Source organism: Ornithodoros turicata, chromosome 2 (assembly GCF_037126465.1).
Source record: "Ornithodoros turicata isolate Travis chromosome 2, ASM3712646v1, whole genome shotgun sequence".
Taxonomy (NCBI): domain Eukaryota; kingdom Metazoa; phylum Arthropoda; class Arachnida; order Ixodida; family Argasidae; genus Ornithodoros; species Ornithodoros turicata.
In genome coordinates, this window is record NC_088202.1 from 65620421 (window position 1) to 65642859 (window position 22439).

At 46.1% G+C, this 22439-nt stretch overlaps 1 protein-coding gene across 1 annotated transcript in view; it reads left to right on the forward strand.

Moving 5' to 3' along the window:
- Window positions 1-1728: 1728 nt before the first annotated feature.
- Window positions 1729-22439, forward strand: part of LOC135385514 (protein artichoke-like) — a 56195-nt gene continuing 35484 nt past the window's right edge. Inside the window, exon 1 of the mRNA XM_064614863.1 lies at window positions 1729-1998. The gene's annotated coding sequence lies outside the window, so the exon portion shown is untranslated. The remainder of the gene's footprint in view (window positions 1999-22439) is intronic.

A 22439-nucleotide genomic window follows, 5' to 3' on the forward strand; every position in this document is an offset into this window, starting at 1 on the left:
CATGCGTTAATTGCAGTGTCTTCCTACGTTTCCCAGAGCGAAGAATAGGGGATGCCCGGATAAGATACGCAGGCTATCTACTACACTAGACCAGTGCCCTGAATATGTTTTCCTCCATGACATAATTCTCACAACAAATAGGATTATCACTTCTGAATACGTCTTCTCACCTATACACAGAAGCTGTACATTGAGATTGGGCTGTACTACATTCAGAAAAGGAAGGGGAAAAACATGTTATCATAGATGATCTACTTAGCACTTATCCGTTGCATTCAAGGATGCCGTTGCACTACGTGCTGTGACTACGTATGCTGGAAACCAGTCGTTTCCATTCAAGCTTCAAGAATGGCGCATCGCTCACGTCGCGTATGTCATCAGTTGTATAAATGAAACAACTTCCGGAGAACTGCGTCAGTAACCCACATAGAAAATGAGTCTTGCTATATAACGTCCATGCAAGTTACTCATATTCCGGCGGTTACATCAAACATAACTCCCTAAAGTCCGACTAAGGCTAAGGAGGCATTAGAGATGACATCGGGCATCTGATAGAAAATACGTGATCCTCACAATACGTTTCGGTGTGATTTCCGTGAAGGCGGCAATCGTGCGGCCTAAAGCGGAAGATGTGCCGCGATTGATGAAGAATAAAAATTGAACAGATCGACACTAAGAAAAAGAACAAAAAACGAGAGATCAGCAAAGAAGGCTATCAAATGACGGCCAACCTCAAGAAAAAATATAAATACACAAACGAATGTAAAAAGACGGTACGTGTGTCTGGCGCGGGGGGGGGGGGGGGGTGCACCTTTTATGTATCAATTTTCATTCCAATCGGAAGATAAAATGATACGATTCTGAAAGTTGGTTGACCTAGAACGATTTATAGGGCGAAGAGCGCTATCTGTTAGTGCCTAAAAACCCGCTCTCTATAGTTTTAGGTATAACGCATTACCCTCATCGGTTTCATTCATCCTGTACACACCTCACCGTCACCTTTTCATCCTTTTGTTTGTTTGTTTTTTCTTTTTCGCTATAGTCGTGACGATGCCCACTCGCGTGTGGCCAACAACGGCAAGCCTGTCTCGACATTACCCCTCCACCTCCCACCTCCGGCCTGTGCCTGAGTAACATTCTTAACTTAACTAAGTGAACTTAACTTGAACTAACTTAACTTGACTTCATTCTTTCAGTAAACATACCCCCCCCCCCCTGTTTTTACAGTGTGCCTCTCTCCTACAAACCTCTGCCATTTCGTGTATCGCTTTCCCCAAACATCACCGAAATACGCCTGATACTCATGCACAGTCATACACACCTCTGACACGTGTCTGTGGCATCAAAAATTTTCTAAATATTGCAATCAACGACGTACATTGAAGTATGTACAAATAGAAATAAATCCAAAGAGAACATACACCGTTGTCTCGTGACGTAACGCCACGCACTACCCATTATAAAAGACAAAACCTATATCACCACAAATGTTATCCTTTCTCCAGCTCCGATAATCGCCGAGTAGGGTCAAGACAGGCATCAACCATTTCCCATACAGGGCTGCATGCACCGAAACAGATCGAGAGCAACCGAGCGTGCGGTGAGCGACCTTGGCGGGGGGAAGCCTAAACCGGGAAACAAAAACTGGTTTCGGTTCTCTCTTACCCGCTATACTCTGCCCCTTTCCCTGCAGCCGACGGTGGGATCGCCTGTGGAGATCTCTTCACTTCAGATGCTCTTCTCCGACCTCCGAGTGTCTCGCACTGTACTGCGGGTGCTCCCTCCTGTGTCCCGCACGTCCTCTGCTACGTCCACATACGGCACGATTGGAGTATAAGCAGCCGGTGACAGCGTGGATTTATTCGCACACACGGAACAGCGTCTATTGGAGTGCGTGTGAGAAGCCATGTGATATTTTTCCCGATGAGGTCATTTGGATAGATGGTCATCGCCGTCTACTAGTCCTTCAGGTCGTCTTTCTGCGGTTGATGAGTGAAGGTGAGTTGCGTGATGTAATTTTTTACTGTCTCTCTATTCTTTGGTGTATGTGTGTGCGTGTATGTGTGTGTATGGTGAGGGGGGTTGTAACCATCAAGAGGATTACAGTGCACTTGGTTTTGGCACGACAGTATTGTTAGACTACGATGGTTACACAATATGTGCCAGACATGTGCCAGCCAGGCCTTCTAATGACTCTGAAGGTGGATTACATGCAGGGTCTCACGCAGGGCTGGAAAGAGATAAATGTCGTTGGTACGCGAAATTAGACTACTGATTATTGTTTATGATTATTACTGATTATGATTACTCATATGATGTCACCGGCGAAGCGAAACGTCATAATATCCTGCGTATCACACACATAATGGTTAATGCGAGATGACTCCTGTCAAGTTTTCTATACCTCACCGTTCGTCTTCTTTTACGTTGGTGCGGTAAAAGTGTGGGAGAAGCTAGTCTATCGAATGCGGAAGGGGAAAGTAAAAAATACCATTCAACTGTTGGTCTTACCTTATAGTCAGCAATGGCCGACAAACCAAACATGCAGCGGTGAGCAGGGAATACAACTAGTTCCGACGATTACGCACGTTTTGCACAAGCAGAGTCAAATGTACAAAACATTCAGCTGCCGATGAGTCGTTCGCCTACAAGCTGTTGCCACAAGTAAAATGCAATTGACGATTAAAAGTGCAAAAGCACAAAACTGACTGCGTTAGCATAAAATGTTCTCTGATACAAAGGAAACAACAAAAAACAAACAAACTTGAGGGTAATTCGAAAAATATCCGACTTAACATCATCTGCATCTTTTAGGCACACGTCAGGTGACAGGATGCCAACATTCACGTGGCACCTAAAATTAAATTCATGTACTGCGCGGGTGGTGGTGGTGATGGTGAAAGGGCTCACAGAGGTGGGCACGTCACGACTTACGCACTGTGGGAATGTGCGTCCTGAGCCGACTTCTAAGGGAACTGTGCCGATATATGTCAGAAAACGTCTGAGGAAAACCCAGGAAAAGCCCTAGACAGCACAGCCGGCACCGGGATTCGAACAACGCGCGGCACCGCATAACACGGTCCTAGCCAATCATCATCCCGAATGACATCGTTCTCTCCCCCGATTTGTTGAAAACGAGTGGCGTACGCCCCGCGCTTTCCACAGATCAGGAGAGATAACCATATCATTCTTTGCAATGACTGGTCTTGCGCGTGCTACACTTTTAAAAATGGACTTCACCACATAGCACACTCGTAGTCGACCGTCATCCCGAGTGACATCGTTCATCTTTCCCCTGTGATGTGATGTGATGTGAATAAAGAAAAAAATGGGGATGTGAGTTTCGACGAAGTCAAACTGGCTACCCCATCTTTCCCCTGACTTGTTGAAAACAGGTGCGTGCGTCATTTTTGTGGCACTATGCAGTTCATAATTGCCACAAAAATGGGGTACGCCCCCGTTCTCATCAAATCAAGTGAGAGAACATTGTCATTTGGGATGACGGTTGGCTAGCAGTGTGCTGCGCGGGGAAGCTCTGTTTTTGGGGTGTACACTCACAAAAATGAACTTCACCGCACAGCACGCTCCTAGCCAACGATCATCTCGAATGATATCGTTATCTGCCCTGATTTGTTGAAAACGGGAGGCGTACGCCTTTCCTGTGACAATTATGAACAGCATAAGTGTCACAGAAAAGTCGTACGCCTCCCGTTTTCAACAAATCAGGGCAGATAACGATATCGTTCGAGATGATGGTTGGCTAGGAGCATGCTATGCGGTGAAGTTCATTTTTAAGAGTGTATGTGGCGAAGTTATGTCTTAAGACCGCGGGCATAATATGACTGGGGGACCCCTGGTAGTGCACTTTATATCCTTTCTTCAATTATCTAATAAGTTCTACTTCGTCTAGAGTCTACAGCCAGGGATGCCGAACACATTCGTGTCCGTGGGCCGCATTGAGCCATGGGGGCACTACGCGGGCGGCATACCACGGCTTTGGGGAAGCCTGTTTCTGATACAGACGATAACAGTACTTAAAACGACATAAAACGTATTACTTAGCGTTGCTCAATCACACACTCTTAAAAATGAACTTCACCTCATAGCACGCTCCTAGCCAACCACTATCTCGAATGATATCGTTATCTGCCCTGATTTGTTAAAAACGGGAGGCGTACGCCTTTTTTGTGACACTTATGCTGTTCATAATTGTCACAAAAAAGGCGTACGCCTACCGTTTTCAACAAATCAGGGCAGATAACGATATCATTCGAGATTATGGCTGGCTAGGAGCGTGCTTTGCGGTGAAGTTCATTTCTAAGAGTGCAGGGTCAGCAATCCTTTTTATTTGCTTGTCACGAGGAAACTTGGCACCTCTTGTTTTTAACATCGTCCACATCGTGTGAAAGTCATTGCGCAACTGCAATTTTATTAGAACTACGTTGAGGTGTTCGTTTGTTAGTTGTGAGCGTAACTTTTTGAGGTTCATCACAGAAAAGGCCTGCTCGTGGACATATGTTGACACAGTTGTCTCGCGAAGTAAAGTCACGAATTTATTAGTGGTAGTAGTAGTAATTTGGTAGAAATGTACTAGCAATATCAATCAAGTAAAAATCAGACGCATGGACGGGTTTAGAGACGGATCAGCGAAGACGACGAAAGCGACACTGAGACAGATGGGGAACGTCGAATTTTCAACATTTTATCATATGATTACTAAAGGGCACGGAAAGGGTGATCATGATTAAAGGCTGAAAGACGTTCACTGATTGTCTTTGTGTGACTTTTGTTGTCTTCGCTGTTGTCATGTGCCAACCAGCCCCGCTCGCCTCTTAGAGAGTAATCGGCTGTTACAGGCCAGTGGCAACAGTTTTCTATCACTAATTAACGTAAGATAAACTGCACGAAACCAATGATAGTGTCACAACCGTTCAGCTTGAACCGATCTTTTTTCTTTCTTTGCTGAGTGACAGTGACCACGCGGGCTGCATGTGGCCCGCGGGCCACCGCTTCGGTACCCCTGGCTCTAAAAACATAACTTCACCGCATATAGCACGCTGTGCGCCAAACATTGCCACCAATCATCGCTTGTGGTTAGAAGAGAGAGGGGGTGTATGGCTTTTTGTGTCAGTTGTGATGTATGATAACTGAGACAAAAAATGCGACTCTTTCTCTCTTCGAATCAGAAGCGAAAACACTATCATTTTCATTCGGGGCAATGGTTTACGCATAGCGTGCTATATGCGGTGAAGCTACAAAACTTATATACGGGGCGGTGAAGTTACAGCAGTTTTTAAAGTGTAAATGGCGTATACTTTAAGGGAAAGTGCGAAGAAATACTTGTGAGAGGAACTGAAATGAAAAAAAAAAAGCAGGGAGGCGCATGCTCCAACAACATGTAGGCCTTGAGGGAATTTTTGCACCGCACATTCTCTACTATACTTGGCGTTTGGTGACTTGCCTCCTGTCTACCTCTTCTTTCGTTCTATCTTGCGGTGTCTGTTATACTTAGGGCGAATTTCAGTGGTCGTGACATGCGGTTACAATACTGTGACACCCGTGGTATGCTGTGCAACACCAACTGTACCGTCGGTTGTTGTACTTTCTTCTAGCCTTTGTGGTTTTTTTTTTCTTTTTTTACACTCTGTTCGCCTCCTTTTAAGTTTCATGGAATAAACTGCTCCTCCTGTGGAAGCAGAAAACGGTTCAGGATTGACAGAGCGTCGTCCATAGAAACGAACGTCCTTGCAGTTTAATTCACGTTTCTTGCCGTCGTGATAATTGTCATTCTGTTCACAGACGAAAAAAGAAGGGTCTCACTCCTTCTTTACCTTTTTCTTAACTTTACCTGTTCACATTTTGCTGCGAGCACTCAGCTTTAAGTCTCATTGGGTATAGTCATAGGGTGCCGGTCTCGGTAGCTCAATCGATAACATGTTGGCTTGCTGAGCTCAAGACCGCGGGTTCGATGCCCGCCTATAGGACGGTAGCAATGTGTGGGAGGTAAACATTGCTTCCAGCACCGTGCGTCGGCGATTTCCGGCGCACGTCAAAGGAACCCCAAGTGTTCGAAATTATCCGCATTCTACCCTGCGGCACGTGCAGCATGTCGACACACTAGGCTGACACACTTTACGTGTACCTCCACCGTTAGTCTAACCGTAAATCATTGAATAAATAAAATAATTAAATAAATAAAATAAATCGTAAATAGAGTAGACGGTTCCATATTTCTGGGAGGCGATTACGGTAGTTTTCTTCACACATCCATCCTTCAGTAAAGTTTGTAATACATGTAAAAGCGAATTTTGAACAAGAAAACCAGCTTGCCAGTTCGTCACGAAAAAGAGCAGAGTTCAACTCATAAATCACGCTTTCTAAGTGCGGCAACAAGGAACAGCCCCTGAAGCTATCTTGGAAACCGTATATACGGTGTGCATTCGAGCAGAGCACGGCATGTAACCTGGATTCGACAACAAATTTTCCTTCTCATTTTTCGCTCTCTTGTTTCCTGGCGCGGTTTATGCGCTACGGCGTGTTTTAAAACTCAACCTTTGATTGACCATTGTTCCAAAGCCCTATTTCTCATCCCCATGCAACCTGCACGGTTGTCTTGCACGTGGCACTATATGGTACGCGTTAGAAAATATCCAGGAGCACGAGGGGCCCGTCTGTTAAGGTGTGTTGTAGCTTTCCACGGCGTATAAAGTTTTATCCAAATAACGTATACAGCAAAATGCTTTGGACGATAGAGAGGCGACTTTTTGTCTCTGGCAGGGTTCGAACCAGGATTCAGTCCTCGGAAACAATGATCGACGAATACGTTGAGTTGAGTTGAGTTGAGTTGAGTTGCTAAGAAGAGAAAAAAATGGAGAAATAGGCACCCATTACGAGAGTCTGCTACTCCAGATCACTTGGGAAAACACAAATACGTAATTGTGCGCAACGTGCTGCTAGGTAAATGGCCATGCTCAAAATTGCAGAAAAAAACGGAGAAAGCTCTCTTCGTTTTTCTTAAAGAAAGCGGCATCGCAGACCGCTTCTAAACCTGAACTCAAACATGAGACCCAAACAAAAGTGTCACGTGTCATTCACTCAAGAGTGACCCATGCTAAAGACTTTTCTGTGGATATCACCTATACCACCTACAAGAAAGGAGCTGCATGCGACACATGAAGTCACCACATAGCTCCAGCAAACATCCAGTTAAAAGAAGATGAAGAAGATATCTTGGACAAAGAAGCAAGAGGACAAAAAAGAGATGGACGAAAGCGAAGAAATAATGTCTTTCCAGTTGCGCGGTAGTCAGTATTATACACAACGGGACCATTTGTAAACATATTCTGTGATGAAATTCCAACCAATGCGAATGCGAAAAGACACGCCCAACTGTGAAGCCGTGTTTCTAACTGTGCAGTACGAAACTTATTTTCGTTTCCTTATAAACTTGGTCAGTGCCTTCTGTACAGGTCTGCGGCGATCTGGGCACCACAAAAAGTGGGTACTACTCCAATCAAAGATGTACTCATTGTTTTACGTTTTCTCACTTCTTCTCCTTGCGTTCAATAGCGCGCGTGCGCACTTGTGATCAATTCATCATGCATTATCTTAAACAATAACAAATGATTGAAGGAAGAGTGACGATGACGTGGGATGCTTCCCCGTCGTAGGCAGCCACCCCACTTCAAGGAGATTAATATGAGACGACGAATAAATGGTAAAAGCGAAGAGATGACAGGTCGGAGATCTGTTTAGGGCTCTTCGGGGAGGTCAGTAGCTTGAACACAAATAAAGAGGGAGCGAAGAGCCCGGCACTGATGCGCAGGGATGCTCCATGGGCCAAGGACTTTGGACAAGTTGAATCGTCTGTGGTCCAGGAGTTGAAGTTGGCGTCGAAGGACCCAGCGTTCACATGTCTACCGGCCGCAGCCCTGGATGATAGAAAGTGGTGGCTGGGGTGTGGCAAGTTGAGCACAGTATTACTGTAACCCAACCTAGCCCGGAACACAGGGGTGAAGACTACGTTGAGTCTTAAACGGCGCACAAGTGACGTGAAGCTGCGAGAGAAGCCACCTGGTCTCTTGAATGATAATGCCTTGTCCACTGCATTGAGGAGTGGCCATTGAGTGATGTCATCGCATCATTGCTGGCGGGCCAAGGGTGACACGAACGCGGACAAGTGGGAGCGTCTATATCTTCGTTAGAGAGGATGATGGGCATGGCTCTGTTGTTACGGTGGGCCGCAGCGGCCGTCAAATATGCCATCTTGCTGCCTTGAATGCTAATGTGACCGGGGACCCACTATAGGGTCAACCGCGGTGTCGCTTTTCCCCAAGAGTCTGGAGCACCGAGAGGATACTCACTACCACCGCAATCAAGAGCCGCGGATGCGGCCGATGCCCATGCTTCCTACACAGTGCAAGGCTGATTTTGAGTCAGTGTATATCACCCACGAGCGAGGACGGTAGTCCAAATCAGAATTTAGGAACAGCAAGACGGCATACAGATCCGATGAGGTGGACGAAGTACGATATGACAGGCAAAACCCATATGATATGGACTCGTCCGGTATGACAAAGGCAGCCGAGAAGCCATCCGCCGTATAGGGGCCATTTGTAAACACAGCAGTGCGACCTCTGTACTCCGTATCCATCCTTTGTTATTTATCCACCGCGACTTATGCGCTCCGGAAATGAACCGGGACCAAACCAAAATCTCTGAACCTGAACAGAAACCTCAAATTATTTGGTTCGACACCCCTGGTCAGGACTACCCGACATCTAAAACCACCGAGCCGACCCCAATGCTTTCATTTTCCTGTGCAACGGAAAGCTAGCGTGGGTCCAGGTTACTGCAGATTCGTCGAGGTGACACTTTTGCATACCTAATACATAATCTATAACCGGATTTCTTCGCTAAACAACAGTTTGCTGACGTATACGGTGAAGGTGCAATTTCACGACCCTGGGTTCTCGTCCCAAATAGGCCTTCCAATGTATCGATGTCCGTTCACCGATTATGGAAGTTCGTAAGGTCACGTGAGCTCCCCCACCCCCACCCCCCGTAAAAGCAGACAACTGAGTTAATTACGTCATTACCTAACGGGATCATCATGTAGCATCACACTTCTCTGGATTTTCTTCGTGTCTTCCGTCAAAGAAGTGAGAGACACCTTCGCCACAGTGAGCCCATTCGTTACGTAACGCTCCCGCATTACAACGAGGACATGTCACTACAGCGCAGCATGCGGATATTTCAACTTTTCCTGCCGAAAGACCAACCACACGAAATAGCAACGGAAGCGTCTTGCGTCGGCGTCTGTGAAATCTCTCGTCAGTCCCGTTTTCTGACAAAACCAGTTTCTTCCGACAGACGCCGAGGAACAACCGGACAGGAGTTTGCATTCCCATTGCATTCATGAGTATACGGCGTTAGGAGGTATAAAGGTGAAAAAAGCGACCACGGACACGGCGCTCGCTGGCTAGCTGCATTCCTGACCGCGGAGTCTTTCCTCGCAGGTCTGTGTGTTTTTCTCTACCTGGGAATAAGAGTTCTCACAACGTAACTGCCATTTGCAACTGCGCCGGTCCCATTGTGCGCTCTTAATGTAGCGTGCAGGCTTTCTCGGGAATTCTAACACGGTGATTTCACGCACTTTATTGCCGAATGGTGCGAATGCACCCGTGGTTAAAGTGAAAAGGCGAAGGTATGCGACGCATTCGTCGCTTGCATGCATGCAATATGTTTCTATGTAAGGTTTCTGAAAGGCCGCGGCTTCATCTTCTCTCATAGTCATTGCGCTTGCATTTACGTTTTAGTCGTCACAAAGTTCGTTATGTGTCATCATTGGTCCCCTATAGCGGTGTTTGTGTGTCTTTGGCTTTAATTGAATTGGATTGAATAAATCACTCACTCACGCATCGAAAAGCGAGTCTTTCAGCATACCCAACATAGCAAGGATATAACGTTAACTGGTTACAGGTCACGTTTCCATATATTGCTAATCCGATTTGGAGAAGAGCCTTGAAATTGCTATTAAAAAGCTTAATAAGCTCAGGGTTTATCAGAATTGCCTTGCCGACTTAGCTCGGGAACGCTGCTCTCAGCGTTTTGATTTTCGATTGCGTTGTGGGGAGTGCTATATACCGACAGTGAACAGATGCATTAGTTCATCGAGTCATGATTCGACCAACGTCTGGTTTTTCCATTTTATGATATTCGGTGGAGAGATTCTGTGTTTTATGAATTCTTACATAGCATCCACGTGTGTACCTACAATGTGTCTCACACAACAGCTTATCACTCAACTGAATTATACGAGCAATACAAGCATCGTCTTCCTTCCTGAGACGCACTACAGTTGCTATCTGCGTCTTGTAGTGAAAAGTAGCGCAGTAACATTTTTGCGAATGTCATCATTGTGTATCAGTAGACAGCTACAGTTACACGTCGAACTGACCCGACTGTCTACCCTCCAGTTTATGTGTCCGGGAGTTTAATCCGAAAGGTTAAGAGCATTTCTTCGAGTGCAATTCGTTCTTGAAGTGGCTACTGTGCTGCTAGTCTCCTACCCGTTCAAATCAGGCCCAAAGCCAGACAGGCAGTTAACAATGTCACTGGGCCATAGTGTAATGGACGGTGACCAATGAATTTTCAGAAAACAATGAAGAACGTTATTATGTAAAAAAGTATAAAAGGAGAAAGCGTGGGAGGGGACGTCACTTTTCCTTTAGCTCTCTGTGTGGGCTTTGTTTCGGAGCGGGATTCGGCCAATTCGGTCGAGGTCTCCAGGGTAGGGCAGAACGACCTTACGGAACGCGCCTCTATATAAGCAACGCCTGAACGACCACCGGACAATAGGTCTGCTGTACGTCGAATGATGTGCGTAGGCACATTTATGGGTCCCTTGCATAACTGGCCCTGAGCTGCCTCGATGACGAGGGCTGATTTGATACGACCCACATTTAATACGGCCCCAAAGGTGATCGAACGTAGAGCAGAGCAAATATAGTGTATATGGCGTCGGGATTGTTTGGGCGCTTTCGTAACGTGCTATATTTTTTATGTATACCGCAGTCTATATTGCAGTATAAGTTTGGAGGGAGATGGTGGAGGATTAGTGAAAGTAGCGATTTTTTTCTTCTCTCCTCTTGGGTGAAATTTAGAAAACAATACTTTTTAGTGACGGAGAAAGTTACTTAAAGCCTTTACTTTTCTACAGCTACGAAAGCGACATTTTTTACGTCAACGCTTCGTTTGATTTCGCCTGCAAACGAGAAACGGAAGTGCATGTACAACACTGCTAATCTAAACACGTTTTTCGTCGTTATAGTGATGCGGAAACTCCAGTGAAGATATTTGAAATTCATATGTATTTGGCATTCAGCAACTGTCTTCGTTAGATTACCGTAAAAATCAGTGTAAAATATGACATGAAAAAAGAAACTATAGTATATGTATATACAGTGGCCGTTGTTGTGTCATTCCGGCCTTGCCCTTTTTTGTCGCATTTATGCAAATTTCACGTCTACAACGTGTCCTCTCACACGTGATCCGGGGCCTATAGCACGTTACGTAAGACCACTGCCGTAATATGGCTGTTCCGAATATCCAAAGACAATTATCACCTATCTTCAGTTGTAGCCTTTACGCCAACATCAATTAGTTTCATTAGCGCCGTGTCTGTAACGGCGATGTCCAAAATAAGGGAACTCTTGGGAAAACACCTGGACATCGAGCAAGTACATATCTATTGGGATCTTAGAAGCGCGTGCGTGAAGCGCGCGTTATGACGCCGCTGACGATGCAAAATGAATATGTGTACGCGTTTTGAGACCATCTGTGCCCAAGCTACTCAGTGTGAAATCATCGGTAACAATGTCATAACACTATATGAAAGAATGATGTGGCACATAAGGACGTGTTATTATTGCGGGTATCGATATAGCTAAGTTCGGACTCCACATGGCGCCATTCCATATGTTCGCTAGGGCCTCAAAGTTTTGTCTTCCTTGCGTGCTGTGTTGATTTGAAACGCTTGTGAAAATGCGCTTGTCTGGTTGCAGGATGAAATCATGCACCGAACGTGCTACGTGAGTTGAACGTGGTGACCTTCAATTCTGAAACTTAGTAAAGTTGCAGACGATACGAGAAATCATGTTCAGCAGCTCATATGAAATATTATCAAACGAACTCATTTTCAACGTTATGGTCTGCTGATCTGTAGAATTCTATAGGATGCAACTAAATTTTGTAGGGCCTGCCTAAACCCTATACTGCATAAAGCAGAAAGTGCTATGGAAGCTACCACAATAATAAACTGTCAATTAACGTAATCCTGGGTTAAACATTCATCTATTCATCTGTAAGCCAACTAACAGGGTTCCAAACTGATGACTTCGTAATGCTTCGCTTCACAAAACTGGTGTTTAAAGACAAAATATAAAAACGCCGTCAAACTCGCGAAGAAGGTAGTCCGGATTTGTAGGTAGTCGGCAATGTGGGACTCATATGGTAGTCTACCCTCCTTTTGTTTCCCATGATGTGACCAGAAATTACGTGTGACCAGCAATGTGACCAACGATTATGTGTGTGGCACATAATTCAAGTATACGCGTCCAAGCTTCTTATTGGGGTCGTTTCTTTAGGAGGAAAAAAAACACCCACAGATCTTTGTACAACCGGCACGCGCTGTCCCCTAGATATCATCAGCACGCAAAGTTTATGCAGGCTCCCTGTTGTGTCTCGTGCATTGATGTCATTAGGTCCGCTTCTCTTCTGAGGCCCAAGTGTCCTTTGTTTACGGAGTGTTGTCCCAGGAACAAGGGAAATTCCGCTCACAAAGTGACACATATTGTATTTTCTACGAGCGTGGCATATCGTATCCGTCTTAGATTCGATGGGAAAGAGGTCAGAAGTATGTTGGATCGCTGCTGATCTGACGAAATGTTACTAATAATGGTAGTTCTGCCCGGGGTAAATTTTGCGTAAGGGGCTGCGTTTGACTTGCAGTTTTTGAAACCTCTGTCGTCCTTCCTGTACGCCGTAACGTTTTGCCATCGTGAATATCACTCAACCAATCAGGGCGTCCCTTTGAATGTTATGTAATGAGGTTTGTCGTATTTTATTCGCATATATTTCAGTTTCGAGGACGTTAGCACAGATAAGGTGCATGGGCATGGCCGTCATAAGCCAGCATCGATATATGACTAGGACAAAAGATTTAAGGACGATGATATCTATAGACTGCATCAGCTGTTCCGTGAATATCTAACGCGTGGTATTCTAATGAACAATACTTCGATTGCGCTGTGGCGCCAGACAACTCTTAGCTGGGTCAGGTGCATAACGTACCAGACAATTGAGTCCATGGACCGAGTATAATGGGCGATACGATTGGGACAGACTGTGAATACGTCCTTGTCCGTACACGTCGATGTATTTATTTGTGATACCCTCAGGTCTTATTAGCATTAGGGAGCGGAGGGGCAGTAACAACAGGTACAAAATATACACGAACACGAGGACAGAATATAAAAGCAAAAGTGAAAATGACACTAGCAATGCCACTAGACAATCACAATAGTACGTGAATGTGATCAGACAAGAGACTTTTTGAATAAACATATTTAGATATAACATATAAACATAGACAGATATTTTTTCTCTCTCTTTTGAATAATGAAGAGTCAGTGACGGACGAAATAGACTGGGAAGGTAGCTCCAGTGGAATGAAGTTTCAGGTGTAGAAATGACAGAAAATATGTGTTAGTCGTGCAAAAGGAAACATCAGCCTTCTGTGCATGGTCCCATTGTGCCTTCTGTGCATGGTGGGACAGGCTTCGTTTTTGCTGCATGTTCTCTATCCTTCCACTTTGCGTGGCTTAGTTCCGTGTGCCACGTGGAGCACCAGGGTATGAGCGTACCGAGATCAAATTGAAGTGGAGGAACCTGTGCCGTACCAAGGGTACTACGTGCTGGAGGTGTTTCATAATTTCATTGTAGAGGAATAAATCGCAGAATTCTGGCACTTACGGACACGTTCAACACACTGTGATGCGTTTTATAACGAGCGTTGTAATGAGCGAGAATGACGTGGCCGTCTGAGGTAAGGATTTTTCTGAGCCTGAAGAAGTACCGTGTGAAGAAGTGGTCTTCCACTTCGGTGGATTCCTGCATGGAAGCCCTTGAAGTGGACGTGTCCAGTTAACAGGAGCCGCAACCTAGATTAAATTAGAATTATGCAGAAGAAAAACACGGAGGTGTTAGTCCCGATGGAGGACAGTACTGGCCACTCCAATATCGTAGCCTGGAAGCCTTTTTCGTTCGAAAACGGCTGTCCTGCTTTCCCCTGGGGGTGAGCGGGTAAGTCGTGCGTTCAGTAACACATCACCGTTTCCTTGGGGCTCCACTGCGTCGGTCTCTTTCTCGTGGACCCGAAGTTCTCAGCCTCAAGAACAGGTTAAACGCTTGAATTGATGGGGGTCGTCGTGTGCATGCATGCAGAGCCCTCGTACTGCCTCGGTGAGACCATAGCCCGCGCACAGCCGTCAATGTTTACTTGTACTCGTAACTACTTGACGGATGGAGCTCTGCAAAGTGCGTCGGCGAAGAGCGGTAAGACATGTTGAGGAACTCTGGGAGCAGCAATCAATGCAGCGGTCACAACGGAATTTATGCAACTTCCACTGCTGTAGTTGCCAATAAAAGAACCGCCGCCATGCACCAGTAACAACGTCACTCACCTTGTGGTCTCTGCTGACGGAGCAACAGGTTTTCTTTCACCACACAATTCGAATGTATGATCAGATGCTGTGACACAAGCCTCTGCTCCACCTGCGGTGTCGTGGCGAACACCCAGAACATCCTTATGGGATGTGCATACGGCCCCCGCAAACGCGGATACTCCATGATGAGCTTGCTCGTATCAGCAAGAGACCACTCAACTTAGCTTCACTCATTGGCCCCTATGAAGATCCTGTCTCCATCGTCGAGTTCTTCACCTGTTCATGGACTTCCCGTCGTCCACAGGTTGCTCCAGACGCTTTAGTTTGTTCTCGTGTTTTCATCCTTCCCTCATCATCTTCACATAATGTTCCACGTGCAATGGGGTAGGGTACCGCACCGCCGCGGTGAAACAGCCCATCTCATAGTCAGCATGTTGTTGTTGTGCCAGTATGACTCTGTCTTTTCTGCTTTTTGAATACACAATAAGCATTAATCTGGCGGTTTCAAGTGCACAAGAGGAGGTAGTCGGATCCACTCTGGAGGGATCTCGTGGACGGACCTTTCTTGTCGGCTTTGCCGAAAACAAGGAATATTGCAAACACTAAAGCGCAGTTTCTGCAACAAACAGAGGTAAGGGAGGCCTTTGGCACGTACAAACATTCGCATGCCGTAGCTGGTTGGCGTCAGTTATGCGTACGAATAGAGGGCAAACCTCGTACTTCCCCCAAGTCAAACATTTTCAGTCAAATCAATGAATCAAGGCGTTGGCGCGTTTGGCACGCTTGACATGTTGTCCTCGATCCTCCTACGGTATGGTCTAAATTTAACGTTGAACTCGTATTTCTGCGTGGGTCTCCTCGAAGCGTTTATCGTGTAACACCCGCAGATCTTGGTCTCCAAACAGACACACATTTGAATGCGCATAACAAATGGCATCGATGAGTTTACGCGCAACAGGCCGTGCTAGCTACCAAGGTCAGAATTTAAAGCTGCAGAGGACATTCGTGAAATGTAACCCGTCGGCTAGTGCACAACGGGCACGAAATGTTCCGAACCAAGAAGTATGCTAAGTGTATAAGTGAAATACCTAATGGACACCGCGGTTCTTTCCGCATTTTAATATTTAATTTGTCCTTTCTTATATTTACGCAAAGTCATAAGTGATTTGGAGTAGGTGGCTGCCCGGTTGAAGGAACCAATATATATTTTCTTTCCTTTTTTTCTCTTTTTTTTTTTTTTTCACTGTACCTAACCTAACCTAACTTAAAGTGTACGCCATAGGGCGTCCGAATGAGAGGCCTATATGTAGTTAACTGACACGTAGTAACGGAAAGAAAACAAAAATAAAGATAGCCCTGATACTCCTGGTACTGAAGACGTGCCGACGATATCATTACTTCTTAGATGTCAAGACGCGATCGACCTAAAAAAACTAAGCGAAGAAAAACACGAAGAGAAACTCTGGGAATCACTGAATGTCAATGTCCGAAATTATATAAAATAACGTGCGCGTTACCGTGAATTTTTATCCCCGAAAAGTGGGCTCTGATCTCTATGAGGGAGGGGGGTGCACAAAAAATATCTATCTATCTCTGCTCCCCCACTTACGAGGCGAAACGGTGATCACGAGCCAGTGATGATCACAGTCCTGGAGCGCTTCAGCGAATCAACGTGAGACGTCGTGAAGAAATTGCGCCAAACATACGAGGTGGCCTACATTTCAGCGGGGGGGGGGGGGGGTCCTCGCTACGCCCCTGGTTATGGCTGACCCCTTTAAATGCACATATCATGACGTAACTCGAGGGTAACTATTTTAATTACGTGTAATTATATTTCCCTTTCAGTATGAGTAACGTAATTACGTTGTCTGGACAATTTACATAGCTCTGTAGAAATGGTGGGCGAACGTATTGAAGATCAAATAGAAATAGTGCACAGGAAATGGATGTGAGAAGGTACAACATAACGGCGCTAAGACAAATATTGCTCTCAAGTGAAGTTCCATTAGAGGGAGCCTGAGGCCAAGTCACTATTGTTTCCTTCTGCCTGATGATTCTTCATCGTGCAGTGAAACCTCAGCGTAAGTGTGTCATTGGGACCGCCAGCAATTCCAAATAGCTGGCCGTCCCAAATGACAGCTTTGAGATCGGCAACACGCAAATTCTACTGCTACACAAATACCAAACAACCAACCTACTGCTTCCTTGCTGCTACACAAGTCATACACTCAGGATCAGTAGCGGAAACATTGTGCATTTACGTGGTGTTGGTGGTGTTGGTGATGGTGCAATGTTCAAAGGAAGAGGAGTGAGGTCTGCCTGCTCAGACAAGGCGGTAAGCTTGACTCCTTTGTGAAAGAGGAAGTGGAGAAGGAGGAGTAGAAGAGTAAGGATAGAGAGGGTCAAAAATTAAAAGAAATGATAAATTAGAAACGTAGAGATAAAGAGAGTAGTAAGAAGGGAGGGAGGAGATTAGGAAAGCGTTCACACAGACCCACAAACAATAGGACACAACGATGAAGGTGACGATTTGTATTGTTTGGCTGAAAACCTGATCTAGAGGAGGCACACCGCAATATCAGTACAGAAAACAGCTCAATGCAGGAAACAAGCGCGGCGCATTGCCCCATACGTTTCGCCAATACGAGTGTGTAAACAACATTCGTAAGGAATCTAAGAGCGCACCAGGATCATATCGGTTTCATAGCATGATTGTGAACGTCTCATAGCTTTCGATGACTATACCATACTTCGACTGTTCATGTCCCAGGCAACTTGAGGATTGTGATATGTCTGTCTGTTTGTACGTTCCAGCCTCAGAACGATTACTATTCATCATAACTGGACATCGCTTTCGAATATATGACCTGCCCTACAAAACAGACACTCTCAACTTGAATCGTATTCCATTTCCGAATGTTGACTTCACTTTTTAAAGTGACGCGACGTAATAGGTCTTCTTCTCTAGGACGCCTCGCGTCACTAGCATCGCCCGCAACCATGACCTTAATCGCTCTTCGATGAGCCAGAGAAGGTGCTCATAACTGGTGCGCTCCTCGAGCGAAAGTTGAAGAGGAAAACCCGATCGGCATGCCGTTCACCTTTAACCGGATCGATCCAATTTCTAGTAGTTGTTACACATGGACCATTTACGAAGCAGGTTTGCGCTTGGAACCCTAGCGGTTTCTTAGTCATATTTAAAGGTACTGTGAAGTAATGCATTGAGGAGCAATCTCATGAAATAGGATCATTCAGCAGCGTATGCTTCCAGGTCGCAATTTTCGTCCGAATCACACACTTAGTTTCGTAGACGATCAAACTTGAAAATTGCGGGCAACAGTGTGTCAAAGTAGACACCAACTTCGCGTTGCCCGTCAAGTGCGGCAGGAAAATTACATCGCATACGCATAACACTGGGTCTAACGAGGCCACGTTTGCGGCGCGCCGCGTGGCTACCAAAAGCACATCAAAAACACACGGGACACACGTATGAGCGCCGTGCTCCAAGCTAATATGATGGCTTCCTCACACCAGGCGTCGCCTCGACCGATTTTATCGCAATTTTGACAGTAAACATGTGAGTTGCCAGCTTTTTGCTTTACGGTGTCTTTGACGAACGCGGTGAAGACAAGGTCAGACTACGCAGATACGGAGTTCAACTGCCCTTGTCTTCAGCGACACTGGTTCACTCTGTAGCGTGGTCTCGTAGTGGCAGTCGCAGAAATGCGTCAGGATTATCTGCTCACGTATGACAACAGTTTATGTATCGCATCAACGTGACTTTATTGTGTTGCCGAAGTAGCAGTAATCACAAAAAGCTCCTTCGTTCAGGAGATACGCTTGATCTCAGAGGACCAGCGGCTTAGCTGAGGGGACATAGCATTAGCTCGTCGATGGTAGTTTCCAGGTCATGCTGAAGACAGGGAGGTGGCGGCATCGAATCCCACCCCCGGCAGTGCTGTCTCTGCTTTTCCCTTGGATTTCCGGCAGACGGACGTCGGCACAGTTTCCTCTGAAGTCGGCACAGGACGCATACTAACCCCTCAGCCCGCCACTCTTTCCTGCTGTCCTCTCTAAATGTGCCCACGTCTGTACGCCGTTCAGAGCCGCAGTTGCTACGTGGTTCTCACGCGGAATGCAAAAATAAAAACCGTTCCGCAGGCAAACCGCGGCAGGTTCGAGTCACGAGAGTTGGAACGACGCAGGAAGGTCATCGACAGTGCTGTATAGCTTCAAGTATGGCCTATACAGTTGCGTTAAGCAGGACCAGTCTGGAACAAACACTTGTATCGAAGGTCGCGATCAAGGAACAGCGTGGCATGGCAATTAGTTTCATCGTGCTCCTCATTATGTAAAAGCGTTGGAGCAAGAGTTCGCAGGTTCACCGATCACGCGCAATGAACCGTGCACAAGACCGAATAAGTCGTGCGTGAGTCTTGTCACACACGGAAGCGTGAACGGGTCAGTTCCAGGTCTTCGGTTTAGCCCTTATTTTTCGTTCTTCCGTTATCGTATTTTTGTCTCTCTTTTCTGTTTCAGCTGGTCGTATTCGTGCAGCGCAGTGTAGTGTGCCAGTGTGGGTTCATCCTAGAAACGAACGAAGAGCGAACGGAAGGATTAATGAAACGCGGCCACGTTGGATTGAAGCGGCCGTGTGACATGCACATTCGAGCCAGTGCAACCTTTTTCTGCACTACAGCGACCACCTCAGTTCGCTATAAGAGTGACCTGGGAAGTTCGTAACGTACTTTTCTAGATATGCCAATGCAGTTGATCGGCATTCATGTCTCGTAAGCCCGACCGTACGCTTACTTAATATGTCGCTATAATCATAATACATATCGGCAACACGAACCAGATAAAATAAGTTGCACTGCTAAAGTTGGATCTCGATGAAGGAAAAATTCAAGTTGAGCATCTTTATTGATGTGCATTGTGTAATTCGTGTAGAACAAAATCGCGTGTTGATGGTCAATGGAAGCCAAAATCATCCGACAATCGAGTGTTCGCTTCCAGATCACCCCGAATATCAAAATACGAAATTTAGATCACAGGTGGATCTGATCTGCGTGAATTTTATCGCAGCAACCCACGATGGGATTCCTTAGTGAGTATGGTCCCCACGAGCACTCCCGACAGTGCCTGGGAATGCCTCTGATGAGATGCGAACGGTGTTCTGGAGGACCTCCTTCCAGACGAGTCAGTGGAGCTGCTTGGCGGCGTCGGATGCACTTATTCATAATGTCGCAGAGTTTCTCAATTAGATTCAGGTCTGGGGAACGTAAGGGCCCGTCAATGGCATCAACGCATTCGAAATCCATGAACTGCCTACACAATCAGGCCACATCAGGAAGTACCCAAGATCCACTGCACCAACGTAAGATCTCACAACAACTCGGAAGATTTCATCTCGGTGCTAGCGGAAATCATGGTACCGTCGGTTAGCACGTGTTAGCGTGTGCAACCCACCAAGGATATGCTTCCCGATACCATCGCTGACTCACAGCCAAACCGGTCATGCTGGCTGATGTTGCAGGTAGCATACCGTCCATCACGCATCTCCACACCACACTCCTTCCGATGTGTCGCATGTGCTCAGTGTGAACCTTGTCTCATTCGGGAGAACGACCGAGTCGGACCTGCCAATCCTGGTATTCTATGGCCAACTGCTAATCGAGCCGCACGGTGCTGGGCCGTGGGCACTGGTCTCACTGCAGGGGTGCTGTCCTTATGACACCCTGTTCCTGATAGTTTGTTGAGAAACATGCACACGAGTGGCATACGCCGGTGGTCACTTTTGTAGGGCTGAGGCAGTGTTCCTCCTGTTCGTCCTCGCACAAGGGAGCAGGTGCCTTTGCTGCTGCTGGATCGATGCTCTTTTATTGCTTTGTTCGGCTCTCGCTTAACGGCCCGTTGTCCGGTATCTGTTCGATGCTCTTGAGATTGTGCTGAGAGGCACATGGAACCTGCCTGCGACAGCATATATGGAAGTGCCATCCTGAAGGAGCTGGACTACCTGTACAGCTTGAATGGGCTGTGGGTGTCGCCTCATGCGACCAGCAGTGACGAGAACAAAAGAAAAAAAACGCGAAAGTAGATATCAGCCATGAAGGATAAAGAGAGAATAGTTGTCCGTGGCCGCTCCCAGGAAAACCGTTTCCTTTTGACGTTGTCCCTCGAGTGTACCTGTTTGTCACTTTTATTTGCACCAAAGTAGATGATGTCAACCCCCAGTAGCTTATGATTCCTAAATGGACCGATTGATGTCCCTGGAGTTTAAATTACTTCGAGTTTGCTGTGACGCTTAAATATTCCTTTAATTATCTTAAGCAGTGTATTTGAAGTTCCGTTGTCTCTAAAACAAAGAGCTGCTTTTCGTATCTTCTTCTGTTTCTTCGCATAGTGTATTCTGTAGCAAAAAAAAAAGCAGAGTGTTCTTTCACAGATATTGTCAGAGAAGCGGCTTCTTCGCACGTAGAACAGTTTTCTTTCTGTCTTCCAGGAGAGAAAGGCTCCATCCGATGACTGTGCTACCGTAACCTTCTGCCACAGCCCTTTGTTCACCCCGAACGCCATTTCAAGGCCGCTCTTATACACAAAACGTGTATTGCTAATACTGACATTGTTACCTAACGTTATAAGTGCGACCCATAACTTGATTGTCACACAAGTATCAATTATGGTGACGAAGGCGTTTCCAACGGCCACCGGCCCCCGCTCAAAGGATCATCTTTTCAGGGACAACTAGGTAACGATGGAGCGACACGGTCCACTGAAGCATTTCTCCAACTGGTTCCCCGCCTCAGTGTAGGTTATTTGTGCGTTCCACGTGAATCTAGTTCAAGATGAGACGCTACAAAATAGGTAACGACGTACAGAGCGCAGTCCACACGGAGGAAAAAGCAAGGAAGCATTGAACAACCATGCCAGTTCGTGCGGAGCGATAGAGTAACTTGAGGAGACGAAGTTGTCTTCGTGACATGAATACAAGACGACTTTGAACATGCTGTAGCAGTTCTTTGCTCGATGATTGCGTAATAATATATATTTCTAGTTTATTTCTCCAATTGTTGTTTGGTTTCGTTTTGTGTCGCCAACAAGGGCGAGCTCTTTCACACCAACACCACATAACTGTTTTGTTTTCAGGCCGTCCTTTTCAAACTCGACGGTCGTCACGGGTGCGTGCGCACAAGCCTCATGCTATCACATCATACACTGTCACTCAATAAGGAGGTCCAGAAAATATTTTGTGAGACACGAGTAAAAATTATAGTCAGTGAGCTAAACTTTAACCACATGGGTACTGCACTTGCACTTTTATGGCAATACAAAAGAAATCAAGGAAGTGGCACGTCTCACAAGCTAACAATACACACACACAAAAAAAAATTGTCAGATCCAGTCTCTTCGCGAGACGTTTTGGACGTGCCTGCCGTACGCATCTCGTAACGTCTTTCTCGTGGTAAATGATGGGGTTCGCATCCAATTTTTGCATCTGCTCTGCGTTCACCCTTTCGAGACTCGATGTTCAGCGATCTTCCCACTTCGTGTCATGACCTTATTGGCAAGCCTTACCTTGACCGGCTCCGTGGATGGGATGTGACCACTACTCCACGTGTTTCTCTTGCTGACAAGTCGAAACTACTCAGCACATATTCTCTTAATGTCAGACGTCGAAAATATTTTGGTTTCAAGTTTCCTGCCAGTTTTTGT